The following is a 24,040-nucleotide window of genomic DNA, read 5'->3' on the forward strand; positions in this document are numbered from 1 at the left end:
TTCTCCACAGAATGCGATATGGATGAGATTGTGGCTGTCATATGCTGTCAAATGCGGCTTTACCCAGCTCTCTGGTCTAAGCTGTGATATAAATGAAACGCTATTGGCTATTTAAAAAAGGGGTGGGGCTGCTGGATATGTCCCGCCCTGTCTTTCTGTTTCAGTTGACATTACATCAACACATAGAATAACACTGCACGTTTCAAAGCACTTCAGTGGTCATTGTTTCCACCGTTTGGTTGCCACCAGAATTCAAGGTGCATCCGTGATCAGCTAATTATTCTTCAACATTGATACTAGAGAGCTACTGCAAAAACAGAACTTCAAAGACACAATTGTACAGACGATTCTGTGATGCATAAATGTATGTCACATGCACTGTGTAAAAACCAAAGTATAATTTGACCTAAATGATACTGCTAACCTTGTTACCTTCTACCTTCTTATGTCAGGAGAGCGCCTATGATGCCTTAAAATGCAGCCTATGCAGACAGCAAACCAGGTTTTGAAACAGAGCAAATGTGTATTTTTGTGCATGCATGCATTTCATGCATTTAACCTTGGATGCGTCTGCAGCAAAAAGTGTCCAAGCAGCTCCACATAGCTTCTCCAGATGTACTGTACATGGATCTGCAATTGTGTGTCTGTGTGCATGGGTTGTGTGTGTACTGTATGTGTGTGTTGTACTGTAAGTGCACTCTGGGGCCACTCTATAGCTGGTATTTATAACCGTGCTGTCAGGCCCTGGCTGCAGTTGGACCGTGGGAATGTGGCAAAGTCTTTCTGTGGTATTTTTAATGTTTGTTATTAAATATTCCCACACGGGACCATGACCAAACCATCGCCCCCTCCCTCTCTTTCTCCTTCACCCTGCCTCCCTCCGTCTCTTTCTCTCTCCTCCTTCTCACTGCATTCTTCTTTCCCGAGGAGGAAAGCCGAGCAGGATCCGATAACAGCCAGGCTCTGGTTTCTGTGGAGATCCGGGAAGAGCGGCGAACAACTGTTACTGCAGCTGGATTTCAGCGGCGTAAGCCACGGTCAACAGGAAGATGTGTGTGCGTGGGGTTGTGAGCGTGAGTGATCATGCGTGGGTGTGTGTTGTGTTTGCAAGTGTGTGTGTGGTCTTCGGGATTGTTTGGGTGTACACACATACACAATGGTAGTTGAGTTAGTAAACCATTGTACACATATCAGTCTGTGTACAAAAGAGGAAGTCTAATTCACAGCAGACACACAAGGATTTTCACACAACCGCAGGCACTTAGAGTGAAATGTAGTCAGAGATGTAGAGGAACAGGTGATGTGTGTATGTGTGTGAATGGGCGGAGAACCTCCAGACAAGATTTTACGGGTGTCAGCTCGGGGCGGCACATCGCAGTGAAAGTATTTCCTCTCCGCGGCTGTGTTTGTTTGTATGGATCTTTGCCGCAGCCCGACGGATAAAGCGTTCAGAGAAAGGAGAGGGTTATCTCGCACACACAGAGTTCACACAGGGGCCGTCATGGAAACGCCCTGGTCACAAGTCTCCAGTTTCGGAGTCTGATTCATCTCTCCCAAGTAATTTGTTTTACACAGACTGAATCTATGTGGGAGAAATCATTTCGCAATTTCAGACTCATGATACACACATACACATAATTTCCTATTTCATGTTTGTGAAACAAGTCTTTGTAAAATTCCCAATAATAGTTTGTAGCAGCCCCCATTATTTCATATCTGTGAGTAAACTTGCCTCAGTTTGAGGGAGTTTTATTTTTTGCTGTCTCGAGACATGAGCGTTTAGTTCCGTTCATTTGTACTCAGTCTGGCTGTTTGAAAGCAAAGGTGACTCTGGTTAAAACTCGACCAGTGGTTCCCAATCCTGGTCCTAGAGAACCCCCAATACTACACATTTTTGATGTCTCTCTTATCTGACACACATCTGAGGTCTTGCAATGTGTTTGATTAGGAAAACAAGTGCAGTATTGGGGGCTCTCCAGGACCAGGATTGGAAACCATTGAAAACCTAGAGGGCCGGTGTCCTGCAGAGTTTAGCTCCAACCAGCTCCAAAATACCTGCCTGGAAGCTTCTAGTATGCCTAGTTCAGGGGTGCCCAGACTTAGTCCCGGAGGGTCGGTGTCCTGCAAAGTTTAGCTCCAATTTGCCTCAACACACCTGTCGGGAAGTTTCTAGTATTCCTAGTAAGAGCTTGATTAGCTGTTTCAGGTGTGTCTAATTGGAGTTGGAGCTAAACTCTGCAGGACACCGGCCTTCCAGGACTGAGTTTGGGCACCCATGGTCTAGTTAGACCTTGATTAGCTGGTTCAGGTGTGTTTAATTGGGGTTGGAGCTAAGCCCAGCAGGACAAAGGCCCTCCAGGACCAAGTTTGGGAACTCCTGATCTAGGCATACTAAAAGCTTCCAGTCAGGTGTTTTGGAGCTGGTTGGAGCTAAACTCTACAGGACACTGGCCCTCTAGGACCGAGTTTGGACACCCCTTAACTAGTCTTTACATCAGTGGTTTCCAATCCTGGTCCTGGAGAACCCCCAATACTGCACTTTTTAGATGTTGTCCTAATCAAACACATTACAAGACCTTGAATGTGTGTCAGATAAGAGAGACATCAAAAATGTGCAGTATTGGGGGTTCTCTGGGACCAGGATTAAGAACCACTGGTCTACGTGAGGTTTGGGGTTGGAGCTAAACTCTGCAGGACACCGGCCCTCCAGGCCTGAATTTGGGCACCCCTGGCCTAGTTAGACCTTGATTAGCTGGTTCAGGTGTGTTTAATTGGGGTTGGAGCTAAGCTGAGCAGGACAATGGCCCTCCAGGACTGAGTTTGGACAGCCTTGAACTAGTAGGATTTTCAAAGCCTTGGATGGAGGCATCAAATTCAGGTCCAGAGACCCACTCTCCTGCAGATTTTAGCTCCAACCCTCTTTAAAAACACCTGAACCAGCTAATTGAAGTCTTCAGGATTACTAGAAACTTTTGACACAACGGGCTACCGCAACTACCCTGTCTTCATTTCTGAAATGACCAGTCTTACTGCACCGCTTCCCATAGAATACATTATTTTACCAATTTATTATTCTGTTTTTATCTCACTGCAGGGCTCCAGACTAACATTTGAGAGCAATGGCACCAGCACTACTAAGTTCTGCAGATGGTGGCGCCAGGAGCTGTGAGTTAAGGAAAGGAAGGAAAGTAAGGAGGTGACTTGTGGCCAAATATGGTGACCCATACTCAGAATTTTTCATACTCCAAATTTTTCACCCATCCAAGTGCACACACACAGCAGTGAATTGTGAGCAAACACACCATTAACACACACCCAGAGCAGTGGGCAGCCAATGCTGCAGCACCTGGGGAGCAGTTGGGGCTTCAGGGTCTTTTTATATTACTATTATTAATATATTATTAATATACTATAGTAATATTACTATTCTTTCGCATTAACAAGTGCAGTTACTCATAATATTACATGCTAATTTCTTGTGTGTTTAATGTTTATACAGATTTGACAGTAAAGCGCTAAGCTTGAGTTGGGAAGCATACAAAATTTACTTTTATTAAATATTAGTTCACTTCCAGAACAAAACTTTACATACAATGTACTCACCCCCTTGTTATCCAAATGTTCATGTCTTTCTGTCTTCAGTTGTAAAGAAATTATGTTTCTTAAGGAAAATATTTCAGAAATGTTCTCCATATAGTGGACTTCTATGATGACCCTGAGTTTGAACTTCCAAAATGTAGTTTAAATGCTCTAAACGATCCCAGCCAAAGAAGAAAGATCTTATCTATTGAAACGATCGGTTATTTTCTTTACCAAAAAAAGATGTGCAATTTTTAATAGGGCTGTCAAATGATTAATCGCGATTAATCACATGCAAAATAAAAGTCTGAGTTTGCGTAATATATGTGTGTTTACTGTATGTAATATTTAATATTAAATTAAAATTAAATACTAAATATTTACAAGTATATGTATTTATTATAAGAGTTAATTAACATGATAATATATATATATATATATATATATATATATATATATATATATATCATAATTTACATTATATATATATATATATATATATATATATATATAAATTATTTTGTACATAACATTTTTCTTAAATATATACATTAATTTGTGTGTATTTGTGTATACATAATAATTACACACACATATATATATTGAGGCAAACTCAAACTTTTATTTTGTATACGATTAATCGTGATTAATCATTTGACAGCCCTAATTTTTATACTTTTTAATCTCAAATGCTCGTCTTGTCTAGCTCTGCGTTAACTCTCAAAAAACTCAAAAAAACCCTCCCATCTCATTTTCTCCTCCAACTTCAAAATCGTCCTACATTGCTGTTTTATCTTTTTTTTCTTTGTTTTTTTTTTTTTTTTGTAAAGGGCGTTTGACCTTCTTTGCATGTTCACTTTGTAAACACTGGGCTGGTACAAAAATCTAATTTTTATATGGAAAATGTATATATTTTCTTATTAATTGTGCCATTATTCTTCTGTAGTATTATATGGAAGTGACCAACAACTTCAGTGATTAGGTGTGATTATTCGCAAATTGAAGAAGAATTTTTGTTTTTCAAGGCACTTTGTGACTTTTCTTACTTCACAAACAAAAAAAGTGTAAAAAATCTGATTTCTTGATGCTTTGATATTTTATAATGGTGATTTTATAAATATATAAATATATATAAATATATGGCACAAAATGAAGACGTAATTGGTTGTTTTACCTGTCAGTCATATGGCCTCTTGGGCAGTCCTTTGCCATTCAAAGCAGCCAAGGTTCCCAGACCTTCTACCATCAGTCTGAAGGTCTGGCTATGCAAGACTAAGACTTGGTTCAGTTGCTTGGTTGGGTTCAGATGGCCGTAAGGTTACTGTATGTGTAAGACCTTTTGATACATTACAAAAGCTGTGGTCCATGATAAGTCACCAGCCAAACAAACTTGCATTGTTTGTCTCACCCTATTACCTCGTAAGCATGATTTGTTTCCGTGTGGAAAGAAAAAATCCTTCTGTGTCCTTACTGCAGGAAGTTGCATAAAGCCAGCCAATCAGATTAGAGATTGCCAGATCGAGAAAGTGATTTCCAGTTTGGTGTGCTGTCTGGGGCTAGCTGAGCTCTTAAGTACTTTTGAACCAAAGCCATATCTGCAAAATCCAAATCTTCCTATTCTTGCAGTATGTCATTATTGTGGTCTCCAGCCAAAAGCCAACTGTTTATGACTGAGTACAAGGTTCAGCTTAAAATATCAGATCCAAACGCATGCACTGACAACATTAGAGCCTAAAGCGCTTATCGTACGTTGGCATATTGTTGGCACTGCGTTTCTCACCCGATCTCTTTCCTTCATTGGGTTGCAGAGCGTTTCATCCTTTTCTCTTTTCCCGTTCCCCAAGTCTTGCATTTTTTGTACGCATGCAAGAATACAATCGCACAGACATTTGGAGAAAGGCAAGAGGAGAAAAAAGAAACTGAAAAAAAAAAATGCTTTCCGCACAACGAGCCAGATATATCCTTGTGGTTTTCCATGTGTTTATTTTGATTTTCTGGTGGGACGACATATCTAAGGGAAAACCATAACGACTCAGTGCTGGTGCTTTCCCACCGGGGAGCGTCATTCCGATAAAAATAGTGAGCTCTTTTTTTGGAAGACTTCACAAAGCTTGGAGCGTGCGTCCCCAGGGCTTCGCGTGGATTAGCATTGCTTTTGCATATGGAGGGCCTCTTTTCCGTCCGGACGGAGCTGCTGCGGATGTATGTTGACGCTGTAACTTCATCTCGGCTTGATCTCTGAAACAATAGAAGGCCCACTGCTGGGATTGGCACAGGCGTGTTGTTTTGTTTTGATTCACATAAACATAATTGTCACGTTGGCAAAGGATGCATTCTTTTTGCTTCTTTTTTCGCTCCCCGACCAGATTAATTTGGTGTATTTGTTTACCGAACTCCCTTCTATTGTAATTCAGTACTTCTTTTTTTCTCTTGCTCTGTCATTCCTTTCGTTGTTCGAGGACTCACGAACTGGGGCTGAAGGAAGTTTGTGGGTGGGTAGGAATTGTGGAGTTGGAAAAAGCTCCTCAGTTTGACTTCTGGATTTAACCTTGCTCGGTTTGAAGGTCTGGCACTCAGCGTTACATGCTACGCTCAGCTGAATGCTTCTCATACTCTGGTCAATGTGTTTCTCAAGTTGCTCTTAAGTAACTTAAACTCCCTAAACTCTCTGACATCAAGATTGTTGTTCCTAATGTAGTTGATGAATGACTCTGGATTTAATTTAGTATGACTCACTAGGGGAAATTCACTAGTATTCTCAAAGGGAAAGTTTAAATATGGAACGTTGGACATAACCTGCGACTTAATCTTAATTTGACATGTGCTAAGAAGGCCTGCAGTCCTAGGGGGAAAAAACAAAATCTGTCACTGGGGCCATAACTTTGCAGAACCTTTATACTTTATTTACCCCTGCATATTGGGTGCATATTGATACCTCAAATGTACATATTGCTCCAAAAAAATGTTTTGAAATGGCACTGGTAATGGTATCGTTAGCATTGCCTGGCACAAAACCCCAGAGGCAAATTGAAATTTGCAATTCGAAAACTTCTTTGCTCATGGGAGCCAATCACTTGAACTGTAAATGTAATGTAACTAATCACTTTTTTACATCTCAAAAACGTAATTAGCAACTATCCTGAGCTGGATGTCAAAGACTTACTAAATCTTGCAAGTCTAGATATAAGAGTGCTAGTTGTGATAGAATATAAAGACCAAGACTATTCACGTGTTTACAAGTTGAAACTGAAATTTAAAGAGCATACGTTTTTTTAAAGTGTCCTAATATTGTGTTGGAGTCCCCTACAACAGGTTTAAAGGAATCTAAGGTCAGAAAACATTGTAATTTTCTCAGAATATACATTTATACAGAGTCATTTGTCAGTGATTTTGAAACGGTTCGTTTGAATCAGTTTTGAGCGTAATGTCTGTAAACCCCTCCCTTCCATAAGCCTGCTCTGCTCTGATTGGTCAGCTGGCCAAGCCTGTTGTGATTAGCACAGAGAGGAATAATTGAGCAAGTTAGCGAGCGCTACCATCTGTGTTGCCAAGTCTGCGGTTGTTTTTGACGTCGCTGGTTGAGGAGACCCCAATAAAGCCATATTTAGTTTCTGGATTGTGAATTTATAAGGGGAACCCTATTAAAAAGCATGTATTTTACACCCCAGAGCACGATTTTTAACATGGGCACCCCCTCGAAATGCGATTGGGCTAATTCTGAGTAGCAGTTGGGCAGGTTTTGTTGTGAAATCCTGGCAACCCTGAGCATGCACCTTTACATAAAGCAATAATGTTGTGCTCCAATCCGTTCTTAAAATAATGACATAAAAACATTTTGTTTTTTATGTTTTTTATTCAGTTTTTTTCACAGCTAAAGTTTAGCTGCTAAACTGTGAACATTTCACAAAACAATAATGGTAGATATGTTAATATCTGATAACTGATGAAACAACACAGTTTGTAACCAAAGTATGCTTAAATTACATTCTTTATTAAAAAAGGGGTCCTATTATGCTTTTTCACTTTTTGAATTTTAGCCAGTGTATGCTTGGGCTTTAAAAATCTACAAAGTTAGAAATCTCTAAGTCCACTCCAAAGGGAGATATTTCATTTTAAAAAAATCCTTTTCAAGAACTACAATGAATGGCATTGGTCACAACCATAATAAATAGTGCCTCACATGGTTCCAGAGGGTCAATAAAGTAGCGAACTGATGTGTTTTTGTGCCAGGCTGGGAGAAAGGTAGTGTAATAATGTCAATTATGTGAAAAATAACCTGTTTTTCAAACCACCAAGCATGAAAGCATGTTCTTGTACACCCCCAAAACAAAATGTAGACTTTGTAAAAGAGCATAATAGGACCCCTTTAAATGAAGTAATTAGAACAACGACAGTCTACATTAATCAACACATTCTTAGGAAATAGTGGGTTCACAGCGAATTATCAGAACTATTTCAGCGGGACTAATATCGACCATTTTTCAGAAAAACATAATTTAAAAAGATAAAGTTGTAGACAGAGATATATTTTGCTGTGGCCTATAACTCAGAAGTGTGGTCTGTTAATACCAGGTGGTATTTTGTAAAAATGTAGCAAGACTTCAGTATAATTTCAGTTTGAGCAAAAGTTGCACATTGTTACTTTCGACCCCGTTGGTTGGGGCGAAAGTAACACACAGGTGGGTCAAAAGTAACAACAATACAAGCTAAATTTCCTGTGTTACTCTTGTTTTTATTAAATATACATGACTATGCCCTTGTTGATATGTAACTGCAAACATTTTGTCCTTAATATTTGCAAAATATTACATTTTCCTTTTCAGTTTAAGTTTCATCAGATGTTTCAAAACCTGAGTGTACAAACTTGAATTGTTTAAATTATTTATTTATTTATTCAACTTTTTTATAAAACATTTATTTTAACAGAATGAACAATATGAAAATTCAATTAAATTAGCATAATGTAAATTCTCAACATAATTTAACAGTAGGCCTATTCATGTTTCCATCCAGCTGTTTGTATGCATAAATTCAAAATGTGTGCAAAACATCTGGAAACACTGCAAATTCATAGGTGGAGGTGGAGAAGCTAAGGTATGGCTAAAACCTAAATATGACTAAGGTAAATGCAATGTAGCAGCTGCCCTGAGACTGATGCTCCTGACTGATAGGCCTATGTCCAGAAACGCCCTCTCATGAACATCTGACTGAAGCAGACCTCTGTCTGTCTTTCTGACCCTCACTCTTGGCATATTCTTTTGATATAATATGACCTAAACATGTTATATAAATGATGCAAGACACAGAAAGTCACCAAATTAGCATGCTGCGGAACGAAAGTAACACTTGTTACTTTTGTCCCCCTACAAATGACAACAAGTGTCTCTTTTGTCCCGCAGCATGCTAATTTGGGGACTTTCTGTGTTAGTGTATAAACACACTAACCCGACAGGAACTCCTGACATTTAAACCCGATTTACTGTTATACTGAAAAACTCTGAAAAGCAAAACTTCAGGATGTGTTACAGCACTAAATAACCTGTAGATTGATCATTACTGTGACACGTGAAACGAGAAACACAACAACTAATTTAAAAAAAATTACCGCTTCCATAATTTACTTATTGTACTCGAAAACTGCTTTCCGGACCTAACTGCGGGAAACAATGACGAAATCACGTGATATTTCTCAGCTCTGTCAAGGGTTGCGTGCTAAATGTGCTGTCATAGCCTGGAATGCAAATGTAGTCAGGGCTCTGAGAAAATAGCTTTGTTACTTTGTCCCGTGTTACTTTCGTCCCTGCTGTCCCTTATACCTGGAAACCTAAAGCTGCGCTAGGTATACATCACATATTAGCACTAAAAAATTATATTTTTACCACTTAATTGAAAATGTACACATAACGTATTAATCGTACTTACAGGTTGTGGTTCGTAGATGCTTGCTAGTCGAAATAAAGAAGATCAGAAGAAAATGAAGACAAAAGCCAAGATAAGAGAAGCAGTCCTCAGTAAAATGACGAGCACACAACAAAAGGTTTGTGTGGTATTGTGGAAAATATTAATTTTAACCTCTGATTCTTCACATAATCATCTTTCATCAGTGAAAACAAAACAAACTTGTTTTCACAGCACAAAACAGTGTCTTCTCGACATGATGTAAACACACTAACCAGCGTAAGTGTTTGTGGGCAGGTCAGACCGTTTGTATTTCATAGGCAAGCGGGGATTATGCAAATGTGTTACCTAGTGACCTATATCGGTAACAGGCAGAAGATTCGAAAATATGACGACCTGTTAAGACGATTCTGAGTCGACTCTTTCTTTTGAGAGGCTATATTTTTATGAATAATGCACTTTATTGATTAACAACTTTGCAGACTGTTTACATTGAAGGATAGCTACGTTACAAACTGCAGAAAATATATTTTTGGAAAACCCATATGACCTGCTCTTTTAAATAGCATTAAAATGATAAATGTCCAATAATGATGTAAACAGCTGTTACCCCTTACCCAGTTGAACGCCTATGGTGTTTCAGCATGTTTATGATGTTTAGATCAGAGAGATCACTCATGATAAATAATTGCTTCTTTATTCCTTTGATCCGCTACCAGATTTCCCCAGGTTGTTTTGTGATGGTTTGTACCATAAAAAAAATCAGTGAGTAGCTGTTCAGCCCTGCCATGAAAAAATAAAAACAACCAGTCAATGTTCATGAAACATTTGGGATCTTTGCTTAGAAGAACGACAAACACAACGGCAGTAGACAAAACAACGATTGTCCATCTAATTGTTTCCGTATTCCCTGCGAGGCTAATATTCAGTTGAGCTAACTGGCTAAGACATACCAAATCCCAAGCCACATCCTCCCACTTTGATAGCGATGGGATGAGTTAAAGAGAACCTGTCTGCTCTAAAGCCAGATTTAGCTTTTTACACTAAACAACTTAATTGCATCCGTGCGGTTAAGTGGCTGTATACGCAAATGCAGTGTAGTCTATTTACAGCATTACGGCATTAAATCATAGATGTATGATGAAAAATACATTTTCTTCCTTTTAAAAAATAAAACTATAGACATTTTTTTATGATAAAACTAATCTTAAAAAGAGGCCATTTAGAAGTCATTACAGCATTAATGCAATCCTAGGGACTGTTTATGGGCCATTCTATGCAATATTCCTCTCCTCGTATTTGGGGAAAATAATCAAAATTTTATTACAGTTATTCAATTTTTTGTATTTTACTATGTTTTAGTAGTGTTTTAGTATGTGAGTTAAAATTCTGTAAAATTCTGTAATGTGGTTGGTACACAAGCATTACTGTCAGTACTGAACATGGGATGTTTTGTGAAAAATAAAGTGTACTGAATTTTTAACTCAGATGTTATGACAGTTTTTGGTTCAATGTATATTTCAACTAATGAATCCTTAACTTTGAAATCAGTATGATCAACTTTTTGCCTTTTACAAAGAAAAATTGGATTCAAACTACAATAAACCTACATAAATCACAATTGAGATATTGCTAAAAAAATGTAATTGTTAAGGATTTACCTCTGAAAATGTTTTAATAAAATAGCAAAACAATATATATTTACAATTTAGATGTAAGCAAAATCTTAATAGGTCAATATAACCCTTCTATTAAATTATATATTACTGTGTTTTGGTAGTGACCAATTTGGGGAGAGGACATTTCAAAACTACAGAGGATATTTCTGAAAATACAATATGAGAATTAACTGCAAAATTACCTTGTACCTTGGATATTATACAATTTGCATACATACAAATTGACAAAAATGACTTTGGACCTATTCTGTAGAATGGTCTACAAAAGTAAAGGTGCTTCACAATGCTATAAAATAACCTTTTTTTTTTATGGTTCCATAAAGAACCTTTAACATCTGAAGAACTTTTCTGTTTCACAAAAGGTTCTTTGTGGCGAAAAAAGGTTCTTCAGATTATAAAAAGGTAAGAAAGAGATGGTTCTTTAAAGAATGTTTGACTGAATGGTCCTTTGTGGAACCAAAAATGGTTCTTCTACATCACTGTGAAGAACCTTTTAAAGCACCTTTATTTAAGATGTAATTTTAAAATGTAATTACATACCATATTTATACACCAGGTTATATAATATGGTGCAGTGTCTATTATTCTTTGAGTCTGCAGGGACCTGCACATCTCTGGACCTGATCAGGCCTGGTGCTCTCTGTTCCTTCCTAATTAACTCTCTCTCTCTATATATATTTCTCTCTCTCAGGGTGGGACAGCAGCTACGCACAGATTGAAGCTGTGACTAATAAGAAACACCAAATGGAGGAGGCACAAACAATGGCTCGTCTGTGCCTGGTCAAATATGGGGTTTGCCCCTGATGATTGCTAGCAGGAGGAAATCATTTCCCCTATTGGCACTGCATAGAGACCTTCATGTCATGAGTGCTCTGTGTGTCTGTGTGTGTGTGTGTTATCAAATAATCTCATACTGATTTTGACCTTTAAATGCATGTCCACGGGCTGTTCTTCAGCTGGGGGAACAGATCTCCTTCTACTTGAAGTTGGATTTTGCGGCATTCAAAAGATCAGCTGCAAAAAAAAAAAAGTTTTCTCATGGTAGTGATGGTTGTGGTCCACACCACAACTAAAATGAAAACGGGACAGAGAAATAGATATTGATGGAATTACTTTCAGAACAATTTTTGAAATTTAAAAGCATTGACAGCCAATCAGAATCCACTTTAAAGAGCTTGAACATTCGACAAGACTGCAGCTAATGTGTGGGTGCTGATGTAGTTACAGTTATTTTTATGGTTATAGTTCTTGGTATGAACAGGCCTTAAAGAGACAGTTGACCCAAAAATAAAAAAAATTACCCCATAATTTACTCACCCTCAAGCCATCCTAGATGTATATGTCTTTCTTCTTTCAGACTAATACATTCAGAATTATATTAAAAAATGTCCTGGCTCATCCAAGCTTTTTAATGGCAGTGAATGGGTGTTGAGATTTTACAACCAATAAAATGCATCCATCCATCATAAAAAGTACTCCACACAGCTTCGGGTGATTAACAAAGGCCTTCTGAAGTGAATCGATGTGTTTGTGTTAGGGATGTTCATTTCGGTTATTTTTCCTAACTGACAGTCAACACTCGTTAACCAATTATTAACCGTTAACCAACAAGATTTTTTCAAATTAGAATTTAATTATTTTAGAAAGGATAAGCGTCTGTGACCTGTTAAAAATACCAAAATTAGTTTTCCAGGAATTAATTTTACATGCACAAAAAGCAGCAAACAACAGAACTTGAGGATTCACGTGGTCACATCACGCACCTGCAGTGCTTCTGTGAATGGAGAAAAAACATCATAAAGCTTTGCTATATATAATAAATGCATAAGCCTATATAATAAATATTTTTACTTAATTAACAAAACAAAAGAAAAAACTGTGCAACAAGTAGCAGAGAGTTTTGGTTTATTTTTGTGCTGCACGAAAGGAAGACGGCTGAAAGCGGCATCCTATTTTTCTTTATTTTACAAAAGCACAACGTTTTGTTTTTATTGTGAATGTGCACAAAAAAAGCGAACCGTTTACAGTACAGGTTTACATAATAAATAATATTTTGACATTCAAATACATCTCAAATACAGAAACATTTGGATTTGTGTCGTATGAGAGACCCAATGTTAGTTTCAGTTTCGCTTTAGCCTAAATTAATTTGTTTTGGCTTGTCGTTTATATTTTTCATTCTTGTTCTTTTCTGAACACTGTTAAATTGAAATGTTTTTTTGTTTTTTGTTTTTTGGAGTGAGGGGAACTAAAATAGCCTAGCCTATGTTTTTATAGTGTTTGTATACATTTCGCGTCGGCATCAGGTCTATTTCTGAATGTAATAATAAAATGCAACTTAACGTTATAGGCCTAACTTTACGCAATTAATTTTTTTCTCTCTCTCAAAAATGCAGTTTTATTTTATTTGAACCATCCAGCAAATGTTTTGAAATATTTTGATAAATTACTGAAAAAAATTTAAATGACCTTTTAAACCTTTTAACTGATTATTTTAATTGGTCAAAATGGTTTGTCGGGTAACAGTTAGCTGGTTAAAATGAGCATCCCTTGTTTGTGTAAGAAAAATATCCATATTTAAAACTTTACAAAATGAGGATTTGTAAAGAAACATGATGGAGGATTTCAATATAAGCCAAGAGGAGACTGGTTTTCCTTTCTCAGTACGACTACGTCCTACATCATCCGCGTTAATGCCGCTCTCTCGTGAACGTGTGTACGACAGTTAGCAGAAGCTAGAAATTATGGTTTATAAAGTTATAAATATGGATATTTTTCTTACACAGATGCATCGATTTATTTCAGAAGGCCTTTATTAAAGCAGGGAGTCATGTGGAGCACTTTTTATGATGGATGTATGCACTTTATTGGTCTTCAAAACCTCAACACCCATTCACTGCCATTATAAAGCTTGGAAGAGACAACATTTTTAATATAACTCCGACTGTATTTGTCTGAAAGAAGAAAGTCACATACATCTCGGATAGCTTAAGGGTGAGTAATTTTTGTTTTTGGGTGAACTATCCCTTTAAAGCTTGCTCAGAACACCACCCACAACACCATAAAATTAGTTCTTAGAACTGACAAGATTTTGCAGTTCTTGCGCCGAACATCCTGTGTAATCACTTAAATCGCACAGAAACCAAAGTCTACAGTTGTTTGAATGAGAAAAAGTAAATGAAAATCATTTAGTGTGAAGGTCAGTAGGGTCCAGTGTTATTTGGACAGTCATCCAACATTCTTCAAAACATCTTCGTGTTCTGGAGAGGAAATCCAGTCATACAGTTATAAAAACAAATTAGGGATGTGTAAATGATGACAATTTAATTTTAGGGGGCGAACTATGCCTTTAAGCGTGTGCTGGATGTGCGTCCTTTTGTGTACTTTTGTTTTATTGCATGTTTGGCTTATGGTCTAAAGCTGTTGGAATAGGCGGATAGACGACTACACAAAGTTTTGTTGTTCTTCCCCTACACTTTTTTTCTTTTCCCCTGCTGTTCTCTTGTTCTCTCCCTTTCTCTTTTCATAGTGCTGTATTTATTTTTGCCTGCCTACGAGAGTTAAAAATGGTGTGTTTCAGCAACATAAATGGTTTCCTGTTTTGATGACTGTGTCCCCTTTTCAATTCACACACACACATTTGCACACACATAAACACAGTAGAAACACAGGCAAGATTCAAGCAGTTCTACTGACATAGTAAAAACACTTTATGTTGTCAAAATTTAGTGTTATTTTATATATACTGTAAATATTATATACACAATTAACAAAAGATCAGTTACTTCTAGGCCTCGTATTTGATTTTCCAAGCATATATTCTGAACAACTGCAACTTATTATATATAACAACTTATTATAACAACTATTCTTTAGTGAATGTATCATAAGCTAATTTGTTGTTGTTTCTTAATTATAAACAATATACACAGTATTGGGAATATACTTTGCCACATTATATAGAAGGGTCAGAGGTCAAGAGGGTAGACTCTTTGCCATTTCTTAAAGGGATAGTTCATCCAAAAATTAAAATCCAGAAATTTCTGATTTCATCAGAAATATCTTAATTTGTGTTCTGAAGATGAGCCTTGCAGGTTTGGAACGACATGAGGGTGAGTAATTAATGACAGCGAGGGCTTAATTAAAGTAGGTGGTATTAAATATCCATGACGGCATAACAGCGATTGTGCATTTGACAATTAATTTGGTAAACTAAACTAAAAACAGAGTGGGTTGTGGAGTGTGTCTGTGGGCAGGGGAAGTCCAAGATCTTCCCTATCACAGGGGAAGGATTTTAGGGTAAAAATGTACATATTTCATATAAGGGAATGTACATAGGGCCTCTATCTGATCCTTTATCACCTTTCACCTTTATGAGTTCATTTAAATAGTCCTGTATTGTGGCAAATGGAAATGGTATTTGTGATGCCGTAAAACTTTATTAGGGTACAACAGGGCTAAACCCCCTAAGAAAAAAATGTGCTTTTCAATGCACCCAAAGTGTATGATGCAGAAAAATACATGCATTTGTATTGAACATTTATGTAGCAACAGATTTTGTGTGAAAATAAATCATACAAGTCGTTTATTTGGTTTAAAAATCCCATAAATGTATGAGACGGCAAGGAGGGCCTTTTACCCCACACACGGGGTATTGATACAAATACTTTAGCTAAAATAATGTTTTGTTTGTTTTTTAATAATGTATAAGCTTGTACTATTTTTGCTAAATAAAATAATTATTTTTCATTCAATAAATATACTGTCATTAAACTATTATAAATATAAAACATATATTTTAAAATACAGAAACAAAATCATTTAAAAATTTAAAGATTCTGAAAGCATTGAAGGAGATCCCATAATTTAAAATAGATTTACAGTAACAATAAATGATTATTAAGATTTTATTATTTTATATGATTAATAGCATGTTTTTAAATGTGATGGTTTCATTCTAAACATGGTGATTTTCTCTAAGATGGACACACAACATAATATATGATATTTACCATCTGAATCTAACAATGTCATGTCAACAAATGGAAAAGTCAGCCATTAATTATCATGTTAATTTTGTGCCTTTTAGCCCCAACAGCAGGGGTGCTTTTTACCCCAAATACCATACTTTTACATATTCTTTTGTTATTTAAAAACTGCTGTTTTAATTATCTTAAACAAAACTGAAAATCATTAAGAAGACATTTGTCTCAAGATATATTGAATAATTTTAGCCATTCTCATTTGCTACTGAAATCTACAACATTTTTAAAAACATCAAATATTAGATCAAGTAAGCACAGAATCGACTTTTTGTGCTGCTGCATGCGATCGCGTCAAGGATCAGACAAATTTGCACATGTATCTTGAAAACTGGCTGTTTTGGAAAGTGCTACACCACGTTTTTCTTCCATCCAGTGCTTTAGAGGAAAATAAAATCAAAGTTGCCTTTACCCCGGGGCGCCTTTAGCCCCGTTGCACCCTATTGATTTACGAAATTAGTCAAATGTTTTAGACCAATTACAATGTAATATATATCATAAAGATAATAAATTAGAATTAAATATTTTTTAACAATATAATATTTTTATATAATATAAAAATAATCATTTAGGACCAGTTTGTCTAAGCTTTTGGCGTTAAAATTGTACTGTCAGGTTTTGCTAAAGATGTGCAGTGATGAATTAGCACTGAAAAGGCGTGGACACTTATTTTTTTGGTTATTTTTTGCGCCTGACCTTTTTGAATATGAATTTGGATAGGAGTATCCCTATAATAGGATAGGATAGAAGTTGCCCTATCAGACGCAAAATTTATGGGAGGAAAGTATTAAACTGATTTACACAACGCGATTTACTAACATTTGCACTTGTCAAATTACTGGCATTTGCACCATTATTTAACGCCCAAAAGGCATTTTTAAAAAAATTTGCGCTTGAAATGGCTGCAATTATTGCACGTGGTAGAAGGGAGAGGATTTTTTCCACATGTATTCATTTTTTTGGAATGCCAGAAGAACACATGATCTGAACATATCGTTTGCCAAGCCTTGTTATTTTTAATTTGCTTCAGGAAATAAAAGACGACTTGGAACCCCTCATGTAAGAGTTACGCAATATTAGGTCTAGCAAAACTTCTAGCAAACCTTCATTTTTTGGGCTCTGGTTCATTTCAACGCACTGTGGCTTCTATATTTCTTTATTCTTTATTCGCGCCTATTTGGTATATTTTGTTGGTTGATATGTAAATGAGTTGTTGTGTCACAAGTTCACTTCCAGAAAAAAAAGGTACAGATAATGTACTCACCCCCTTGTCATCCAAGATGTTCATGTTTTTCTTTCTTCAGTCGATAATATATTATGTTTCTTGAGAAAAACATTTCAGGAATTATCTCCATAATGTGGACTTCAATGGTGCCCCAAGTTTGAAGTTTGAACGATTCCAGGAATAAGGGTCTTATCTAGCGAAACGATTGGCCATTTTCTAAACAAATTGACAATTTATATACTTTTTAACCTCAAACGCTCGTTTTGTCTGTGTGAACTCAGTTCAATACGGTCAACACAATTAGGGTTTGTCGAAAAACTCCAATCTCGCTTTTAGTCTTATGCTGGAGCTGGTTTTGGCCAATCAAACCAAGTATGTAAATAATTAAATAAATTAGCACGATAATATCATGTATTGGCGATCTCGCAGGCTGACGATAGGACCCAACACTACTGTAGTGTATTATTTACTCACCCTCCATGCATCCTAGGTGTATATGACTTACTTCTTTTAGACAAATGCAATCGGAGTTATATTAAAATTTGCCTCACACAACTCCGGGGGGTTAATAAAGTCCCCCTGTAGTGAATCGAAGCATTTTTGTAAGAAAAATATCCATATTTGAAATGTAAGAATCACTTTAATCTAGCTTGGTCTAACAACTGTACACGAACTTGCTTCTTTGACAAGGGGTGTGGCAGCACCGAAACACCATCTAAGCTGTTCGCCAATCGCAACGCAGTGGGACAGCTAACCAATCACAACACATTTCGTCTTTTGGAAGGCGGAACCCGGAACTAAGTGAGCCTGATGTGCCAGGCTGGGAGAAATGTATTGTAATAATGTAAATTATGTTAAAAATAATGCGTTTTTTAAACCACCAAGCATGAATGCATGTTCTACACTGTAAAAAATAAAAAACACAATTTGTTGAGTCAGCTTAAAATAATTTGTTACCCTGCTGCCTTAAAATTTTAAGTTCAGTCAACTAAAATAAGTTTAGTCAACTTGAAATGTTAAGTTGTACTAAGTAACAACTTAGATATTTGTGTTTGCTAAACTTAACAGATGGGTAAGTAACCCAGCTGCCTTAAAATTTTATGTTGATTCAACTCAAATATCTAAGTTGTCACTTAGTATAATTTAACATTTCAAGTTGAATAAACTGTTTTTGAGTTGACTGAACTCAAAATTTTAAGGCAGCCAGGTTACAAATTATTTTAAGTTGACTCAACAAATTGTTTCTTACAGTGTAGTACACCCCCAAAACAAAATGTAGACTCTGTTAAAGAGCATAATAGGACCCCTTTAAGTAAACTGTCATATTAGCAAAAACCTTTAAAAAAAATACAGCTCCGGGTAACCTGTGATAGACGCCAAAAGTTTCCCCTTCATCACTGCAGTCTCTGGACTTTCAAAGCAACGGTAAATTTTCATCACCACAACAGAAGACCCACCTCGCCATTCATTCGATTGGACAATGGAAAAAAACGTGATGACGTCGGGCATTTTTCTGCTCAGAGTTGCTTTTTTTTCAACTTCAGGCGCTTAGAGCTCTCCGGGAAAAACACGAGGCGCCCGGGGTGCATAAACAGCGCACTTAACGCTCACTGCCAGTAGAAAACAATCCAAAAAAAGCTCCTCTCACTGCAAAAATGCATTCTGTCGGTTAAGTTTAACAAACCGTAGTCTTGTTTTCCTAGCCTGTTATCTCATCTTGTTTAGCCAGCAGCCTGCTCTGGAATCATCATCGCCTGTCGTGGATTTATCTGTCGTCTTACTGTTTCGGACTCTGTTTATGCCTCGTATTAACTCTTGCAAGTCTATTGGATTACCCTTTTGCCTAACTCCCTGGATTACGTTCACCATTGATCGACCCTCGCCTGTCTTGGATTAGTCTTGCGTCTACCTGTTTGCCAATGTTTGATGCCTGCTGTTTTGACTATGTCTTTGTTTAATAAAGCTTTGCATATGGATCCGCCCGCTTCTCATTTCTGTCAGAATACTCGGCCCAGAATAGTGGGAAGGGCCTCGTATTTATACTGTTCGCGATTGGTTGCAGCTGTGTGCGTGGTGAGTGAGGTGGAGCATGGGGAATGTAGTCCAGGGTGTAGCGCAACAATGGCAAGGCGACCTCTGGTGGCGAGCGGACTTACGATCAGGACCAGATTCATGACATAGACAAGATGAGCATTTGAGGTTAAAAAGTATATAAATTGTCAATTTGTTTCGAAAATGACCAATCGTTTCACTAGATAAGACCCTTATTCCTCAACTGGGATTGTTCAGAGCCATTTAAAGCGGCATTTAAACTGCATTTTGGAAGTTCAAACTTGGGAGCACCATTGAAGTCCACTATATGGAGAAAAATTCTGGAATGTTTTCCTCAAGAAACATAATTTCTTATCAACTGAAGAAAGAAAGATATGAACATCTTAGATGACAAGGAGGTGAGTAAATTATTGGTAAATTTTTGTTCTGGAAGTGAACTTTTCCTTTAATTTCCGCGTTGTCAGTAAATCACCCACAGATATTTCCCTTCTCATCTGCACTGTTTTGGAATTGCGCTCTCGTGCTAATTTGCCCTGTTTAGTAAAACTGGCCCTTATTTATTACTTTATTCCTTATTTTATGCATGCATGCAAAATTTCACTATTCGGAAAGTATTTTGTAATGACCGTCTTATTTTCTGGTTGGTGATCCTGTGCCATTGCTTGCGTTTATTCATACTGTCATACCAACTTGTCTTGTTTTGGTCTTTTCCCCCATCTCTCTCATTTCAAAATACGCTTGTAGTCATTTTGTGCGTCTGCATGGGAAATCATTTATAGCCAGAGACATTTTTCAGTCCTTAACTCAACAAACCCCACAGCACTCATCAAAGACAGATACAAATCAATTGAAAATACATTTCCTGTGTGGATGCCACGCTCTTGAATACATATCACAGGTTACCATGTGCGTTTCAGAGAAAAAAAAAAGTAAAAGCTGCGTAGGAGTTTGCGATGAACTTTCCCACAGACAGTGAAAGAGAAAGGAGAGAGAGAGTGAGAGAGGGAGGGGTGCTGTAATATTTGTTGTGAGGTGGTCTCAAAGACAGCTGCGGTTTCCGGCTGAATGCAGGTGTGTGACAGCATCTACCTACACCCCACCCTGCCTCTGTCTCTCCTCTCATCTGCACTCGTTCAACCCGCCACAAGATAGACAGATTACCTTCACCACACTGCACGCTATAGGGAGGCAGCAGGAGCGCGCAAGTGTGTGTGTGTGTGTGTCTAGCTGTTTTAAGTATATGCAGAAATATATTTTAGCAGGTGGTTCACACACACTTTCACACTTTAAAGATAGCAAACTACTTTTATCATTTGTAACAACAGAAACATTGGATGTCTGTTACACAACTTTGTTAATGTTACAGCATTTTTTAAAGATACTATCTATGTGTGTGCGTGTGTGTGTGTGTGTGTGTGTGTGTGTAAGCGGTTTGTACTTACAGGTGTGCTGCATTGCTCTCTGCTGTTTGCAGGCGACATGAAAGTGTATACCATCACTTTGACAAACAGCCAAAAAGAGTCTTTGTGCAATTCATAGTTTACATATACACAAACAGCTTTCAGAAAACTAAATTAAAGCATACTGCAATATTATTATTTTTTAAGTTATTGTTAAAAATAATAAAATTAAAAATGTGTATTTGTTCTAAATTTGTTTTTAAAATAAAAATGAAAATTGTACTGAATCTTCAATACAAATGCATGGTGTCTGTTACAGTACCACAGAAAATTGTCTTTTAGTTTGTAAAAAAAAAAAAAAAAAGGAGAGAGGGCAAAAATATTGATTTCATGAATGCACTTAATAATATTACATAGAATAAAACTACATAGCAAGATAAAATGGAGGGTTTAGAACAAATGTGAAGCTTGTATTTTTATTAAAGTGACATATTATTATATTATTAATTTTTATTTTATTTTATTTTATTTTATTTTATTGTATTTTATTTTATTTTATTTATTTTTGGAACTTACTTCTCAGTCCATAAAGAGCTTTAAAAAATGTGTAACTTTTGATAAAATATAAGTTATATAAGCCAGTTACATAAAGCAAAAAGAATATTTGTACTTGGGTGCATAGATTCAATCAATGGAAAAAAAGTACAAAAATCAAAAAAGATCCACACACCAAAACAAGATGCAAAGTATTTAACTTTCTGTAAAATACATACATGCAGGACTATCTACATTCACAGTGAGGTAATAAAGACATATCAAGATGGATGCTTTTATTTCTGAACACCAAAAGGGTGAATGATATAGTATGTTTACAGTCTGTCAAAGTTTGTGTTGTTTCTGTTGTGTGTGGCACCTGCAGCTCTGCAGACCTGATTTGGCTTTATGAGCTTACATTTGGATTTACCCATTACAATAGTCCCTTTAGAGTCAAGATATTTTGCTGTGGAAAACAAAATTTTATGAAAACAATTCAACAAACGCATCAGTAAACTATTAGATAAAGTTTATTAGAGGAGAAGTCCACTTCCAGAGCAAAAATTGACAGATAATGTACTCATCCCCTTGTCATCCAAGATGTTCATGTCTTTCTTTCTTCAGTCGTAAAGAATTTATGTTTTTTTGAGTGAAAAAATTCAGGATTTTTCTCCATATAATGGACTGATATGGTGCCCTGATTTTGAACTTCCAAAATGCAGTTTAAATGCGGCTTCAAACGATCCCAAATGAGGTTGTAAAAGATCCCAGCTGAGGATGAAGGGTCTGATCTAGCGAAACGATTGGTTATTTTCATAAAAATAATACAATTTATATACTTTTTAATGTCAAACACTCGTCTTGTCTTACTCTGCCTGAACTGTTTTTTTTCGGTTTATGACAGTTAGGGTTTGTCAAAAAACTCTCATGTTCTTCCTTAACTTCAAAATCGTCCTGTATCGCTGTTTTACCTTTTTTGTTAAGGGTGTTTGACCTTCTTTGCATGTTCACTTTGCAGCGACTGGGTCAGTACTGTCAGCGATGTAGGATGATTTTGAAATTATTTTTGAAGTTGAGGGAGAAAATACGATTGGAGTTTTTCGACATACACTAACTGTCTTGAGGCAGAATACGCAGAGTTCAGGGAGAGAAAGGCAAGACGAGCGTTTGAGATGAAAAAGTATTTAAATTGTATTTTTAAAATGAAAATAAACAACCTTTTCGCTAGATAAGACCCTTCTTTCTCAGCTGGGATCGTTTACAACCGCATATGGGATCGTTTGAAGCTGCATTTAAACTGCGTTTTGGAAGTTTGGAAGTCAAAATTGGGGCACCATATCAGTCCATTATATGGAGAAAAATGCTGAAATCCTAATTTCTTTATGGCTGAGTAAAGAAAGACATGAACATCTTGGATGACAAGGGGTTGAGTACATTATCTGTAAATGTTTGTTCTGGAAGTGGACTTCTCCTTTAATACATATTCGAGTGATTCTGAGAATGTAACATTGATGAATCATGATAAAATTCAAATAGGCTCTAAACGTTCATGTTCAAAATTATTCAACCCCCAAAAGTAAAATTTTATGCAGAATCCTTTATTCTTTAAAGCCACAAATAAATGCTGCTTGGAAGTGCTTAGAAGCTTCTATCACCTCTCTACTACAGTCTTGGCACATTCCTTGCCTGAAAATGTTTTCAGATCACTGATAATTATTGGTTTTCACTTTGCCACTGCTTTCTTCACATTCAACCAAATATTTTTAATGAAAATTAAATCTGGAGACTGAACAGGCCACTCAAGAACATTGTATGACTGATCCCTGAACCAAGCATAAGTAGATTTGGATGTAGACGTTGGGATGATTGTCCTGCAGGAATGTCCATTTCATCACACACATCACAATTCTTGCCAAAATGGCCTGATACTTCAAAAAATCCATGATGTCCTTCATACAGTCATGATTTCCACTTCCTGCTACAGCAAAACAACCCCATAACAGGTCTAGTCCACCTCAGTGTTTGGCCATGGCGATGGTGGTCTGCTTATAAGCTTTGCCTTTATTGCACCAGACATACCGCTGATCCACAGATCCAAAAAGTTCCAGTTTGGTCACATCACTCCATAAAACATTCTTCCAGAACTCCACAGGTCTTTCCAAATGAGTTTTAGCATGTTCAAGTTTGTCTTTTTGTTCTTCTTGGTCAAGTGTGGTATTCTGCAAGATGTTTTCTTCTTAAAGTCTGCATTAAAATGTTTTTCCGCCCTTTGTCAGGTCATCTTGCAAGTCTTTGGCTGTACATTGCAGGTTTTTCCTCAGTTGCTCTGATCTAACATTTTATGATATTGTGCTTTTTTGTTCAACACCCTCAAAGGTTTTCTGGTGCAACACATTTTAAGCTAAGGAATAAGACGACCAGCTGTGTCTCTAGGAACAGAACATTCTGGTCGAGGTTGCTTTAAATGTTAATGAGCTCTGCTCACCCCGTCCCTCTCTTCTCTCTGTGGACTGACGAGCCTGTTTACTTTAGCTGCATTTAGCCACATTTAGCCCCTAAACTTACTAACTAGCACGTTATTAGGAAAGATGATTGCAGAGATTCATAAAAAACCCCTTATACTCACTTCTG

This window comes from Labeo rohita, chromosome 23 (genome assembly GCF_022985175.1).
Source record: "Labeo rohita strain BAU-BD-2019 chromosome 23, IGBB_LRoh.1.0, whole genome shotgun sequence".
In the NCBI taxonomy this organism is placed as follows: domain Eukaryota; kingdom Metazoa; phylum Chordata; class Actinopteri; order Cypriniformes; family Cyprinidae; genus Labeo; species Labeo rohita.